Raw genomic sequence first — 4,944 nt, 5'->3', positions numbered from 1 at the left:
GCTACCCACATCCCCAAGAGGGAGCACAAGCGCGGGCTTAGGGACGTCTACACGATAGAGCTAGTCGCCCCCAAATTTAATCCATGGTCGTCATGCCCTATCACTTTCGATCGCCGGGATCATCCGACCTGTATCCGTCATGATAGTTCAGCTGCACTGGTCCTGGACCCAATAATTGATGGGTTCCACCTGACGCGAGTCCTGATGGACGGTGGCAGCAGCCTCAATTTGCTCTATCAGGATACAATGCACAAAATGGGCATTAATCCATCAAGGATCAAGCCCACCAAGACTACCTTTAAAGGAGTCATACCAGGTGTAGAGGCCCGCTGTACAGGCTCAATCACACTAGAGGTTATCTTCGGATCTTCGGACAACTTCCGAAGCGAGGAGTTAATCATCGATATCGTCCCCTTTCGCAGCGGCTACCACGCACTGCTTGGACGAACCGCATTTGCTCGATTCAACGCGGTGCCACACTACGCTTATCTCAAGCTCAAGATGCCCGGACCACACGGCGTCATAATAGTTAATGGAAACACGGAACGCTCCCTCCACACCGAGGAGCACACTGCTGCCTTAGCAGCAGAAGTACAGGGCGACCTTTTCAAGGAGAGCCTCAATTCGGCGGCCGAGCCCCGGGACACTGTCAAGAGAGTCCGGACTACTCTGCAGCAGGACAACACAGCTCCTTAAGAGCTGGACTAGCAATTCGGCCTCCGTCCTGGTCCCGATCATGTAGCGGCGTTCGTACCGCGCGTACATAACTACACACTCAAGATACCATGGGCATGGGTGGAGGCATAACTAGCTTATGATTCACAATATGGCTCGACCGCCCCCAGACACACACATACTTTCACTGTTTCCTTTTTCCTCCTTTTACAGGTCTCTTTTTCGCAGGCCTTCCCTGGCGGCTTGACCATCGGTTCTTTTTTGAAGGATAAATAGACCAAGACGACAAGAAGCATGGAGGTACGGGGAAAATTTTAGGTGGTTTCTTTAACGATCCCTTTACCTGTTTTCAGTACCCACACACAGCTCTGCCTTGGTTAAGGCATATCAAATATCTTTCTGCTTATTGCACTACTTGTATAAATGCTCTTTAACGCACTAATGAAATTATAACAAAAACAGTTTGCGGCCCAAATTTTACGGCTTTTAGCTTACTACTCTTTCTTCTTTTTCTTTTTTTGATAACTTTATCAAGTAGCACCCATACACTCTGGTGCGTTTCAATTTGTCAGGGGCTCCATAGCGCCCCAAAACACGGCAACAAAGTTCGAACACTTTTTATAGTATAGTTCGGCACCCTGAATTTAGCACTATATGCATTGGCTCCGAATCATGTCTTTGGTCAATAGTTGGGTTGCCCGGCTCCTGTGCTTACTACCTTACATTTCGCTGTATCGGCTAGGGTAGTAAAGGGAGAACTACTGTGATTGTGCCCTGGTTTACCTCGAAGAACACCTCAGTAGAAAAAGCCAAAAACTGACTGTCATGATGCAGCGAGAGCCGGTCAGCTCTTCGGAGGTCTCAAATTCTTCAAGATTTTTTCCGCATTACGCGAGGGATTGGTACTTACCCGATCAAGTGTTTTCAGCATCCTAGTTCGGATACTAGGGGCTGCACCTATATTTCTATTGTCAAACTCCTATGGCTAAGTGAGGGTGCTAAAGCCGCATAGTCCGATTGCCTGGTTCGTCGCGCTAAACACCTCCTTCAAGGACCAAAAAATTGGATCAAGAGTGTTTAGATTACATCTCGAACACCCCCGTACTTCCTACATGGGGGAAGAAGCCAACGACTGGCCAACTCTCAGATTTCACACAACATGGCCGCAAAGGAGGAGAAATTCTTTAAATAACAAACATTATATTACATAATGAATTTGTTTCATCATACAAGGTAGAGACAACATGAATATGTTCATTCAAAAATAATGTCTTGCACACATTGCGTCGCCACAATGCGGGACCCCTCTAGGAGGTCTTCAAAATACCGCTCTGGCATGCGGTGCTCCTTGCCTTCAGGTGGCCCTTCGGTCACAAGCTTGACGACATCCATCTTCTCCCACCACACCTTCATGCGGGTGAAGACCATGCGCGCACCCTCGATGCAGGTCGACCTCTTGACGATGTCCGGCCGAGGGTAGGCACCTACCAGCCGCTTCACGAGTCTGAAGTAGCTCCTGGGTATAACATCGGCATGCCACAACCGAATTATTAAATCCTTCATGGCCAGTTCAGCCACCCTATGCAGCTCAACCAGCTGTCTTAGCTGATCGGTGAAGGGCATTGGATGCTCTGGCGCAAGGTATTGTGACCAGAACACCTTCTCTGTTCAGCTCGAAAGAACTCCGCAGCGTCGGACACACTGCGCGGCAGATCCGCAAATGCCCCTGGAGAACTCCGAATCCGGGTTAGTAAGAAATACTTCTTCTTCACATACTTGCTTTGCATACTGAACGCCTTACCCGCCGTGATCTTCTTGGCCTCCTGGATCTCCTAGAGGGCACCCTGGGCTCCAACCCGGGCCGCTTCCGTGCTTTGGCGAGCCTTGGCTAGTTCGGTCTTTCGAGCCGATACATCATACTCCAAGGTCTCACACTTCTTCACAGCGTCCTGGAGCTCTTGCCGGACCTGATTCAGCCTGGCCTTAAGCTTCTTTCGAGCGGCCTACTCCTTGACAGCATTCCCCTCGGCTTCGGCCAGGGCCTTTTTAAAGGCCTCGACCTCGGTCGTCGCTCCTACACATATCATAACACTATGGTCAATATAACTCATTTATTCTTTCTGAATATATAGCGAGTCATTACATACCTTGCTGGTCTTCCAGCTGCCTCCTCACTTGGCCAAGCTCCTCCTCGGCCCGCTCCAGTCTCTGCTTTCGTCCAAAGACTTCAGTAGTATGTGAGGTCGCAGCCAGCAATGACGCCTGCTTATTAACATAAGACACATTTAGTTAGTTTCTTGTGAAATTTAATTGATCCTCTATCCGGCTTATCTTTCCGAACACCGGCTAGTGTCTCAGGGGCTACTGTCTATATTGGGATTTTCCCTTTTGCGCCGCTTACTTCAAAACCTGTCAGCAGGCCGTTGTCGGATTCGGTGAGTCTGCTCTTGACGGATTGAACCTTTTCAATCACTGTACGCATAAGGATACGGTGTTCTTCCACAATGGAAGCACCCCGTAGCGCTTCCAGTAGATTATCCGGTGCCTCTGGTTGGACAGAGGTCACTGTCGGGAAGGGCACGCCTCCTTCTCTCGAAGAAGGGTGCTTGTCGGATTCCGGAGCCGTACGGGTCTCTAGATCCATGCTCGGATGGGGGCCGAACCGAGCATGGCCCCCATCGTCAGTCTCCATGGGGGTCTGTTCCCCCATGTGTCCGGCAGCCGAGGATTCGCCCTCTGGCGCCACCATGATGGCCTCCTGAACCTCTCCCTGGCCTGGGAAGGTCCTTTGGGACAGCACCTCGTCGTCTCCCTTGGCCTTGGGAGAGTAAGCGGCCGGCGGTGACTCGCTGCCCATCGCCTTTGAATCCAACGAGCCTCCTGATGAGGATCGCTAGGAGCTGTCATGGGCCGAACAACAATAACATGATTAACCATATTAATACCATAAAGTGGAGAGGCCAGATAAATGGACGCGTGCAGGTTCTTAGTACTCACGATGTGGCCAGGGGCTTGTTCCGGGGGCACCGCTCTGGGCTGCTGTCGATGTCCCACGCGGAGTTATCCGCAAGAGGGTCTCTCCCCCTCTTGGTTGCCTCCGCCTCCAGATTTGTGGAGGCCGCCCTCTTCTTCCTCCCCCAATCAGGGGAGAGTCACTCTCCTCCTCCTCCTCCTCGTCGTTGTCTTCGGCGGCAGAGGAGTGGGTCTTGTCTTCGGACGTCACGTCCGAAGCGCCCTTGCAGCGGGGGCCACTTCGGACCCCCTTGGCCTTCTTCTTGGCTTTCTTCTCCAGCGCCTTATAGGGCGCCGGTACCAGCATCTTCGCCGGGTGCGGGATGACTGGTTCCTCGGCCAGCGGAGCCAGACACCGAATCCAGTCTCCTCTCTCTGTCCATACCTAAAACAATAAAGTTTAGATATCCTCTTTGAAACAAGCAAGTAGAGGATGCATAAAAGGCTTACCTCGTTGGCAGAATGGGTAATGTCGTGCCCGCGGTCCGAGTCTATGGCTTGCGGTGTCTCGTTACTTTCAAAGAGCAACTTCCAGGCATCTTCGTGAGTGGTTCCGAAGAGCCTTTCCATGGTTTGGTGCTTCTTCGGATTGAATTCGCATAAAGGGCGACTTCGGCTTTGGCATGGGAGAATCCAACAAACTAGCATCACCTGGATTACGTCGACGAGCTTAACATTTTTATCCACCATGCTTTGAATGCCCGTTTGTAGCGCTATCAGCTCGTCTGACGAAGACCAATTTGGACCCTTCTCAATCCAGGAGGTGAGCCGCATTGGAGCTCCGGAGTTGAATTCGGCAGCCGCGGCCCAGGTGGCGCCACGGGGCTCTGTGATGTAGAACCATAGTTTCTGCCACTCGTTGACAGTCTCCACGAAAGTACCTTTTATCCAGGTGACATTGGGCAGCTTGCTCACCATGGCGCCTCCGCACTCCACATGCTGGCCATCCACCACCTTCGGCTTCACATTGAATACCTCGTGCCACAGTCCGAAGTGGGGTTGGATGCAGAGGAAAGCCTCACACACGACAATGAATGCCGAAATGTTGAGGAAAGAGTTCGGGACTAGATCATGGAAGTCTACCCCATAATAGAACATCAGCCCGCGGACGAAAGGGTGGAGTGGAAACTCTAGCCCGCGGACGAAATGAGGGATGAATACCACCCTCTCATTAGACTTCTGTGTAGGGACGATTTGCCCCTTGGTCGGAAGATGGTGGGCGATTTCCTTCGCCAGATACCCGGCAGCCCGAAGCTC

This window comes from Triticum urartu, chromosome 6A, assembly GCF_056163025.1.
Source record: "Triticum urartu cultivar PI428250 chromosome 6A, HENAU_Tu73, whole genome shotgun sequence".
NCBI classification, from domain to species: Eukaryota; Viridiplantae; Streptophyta; class Magnoliopsida; order Poales; family Poaceae; genus Triticum; species Triticum urartu.
Note: the sequence above shows the minus strand (reverse complement) of the source record.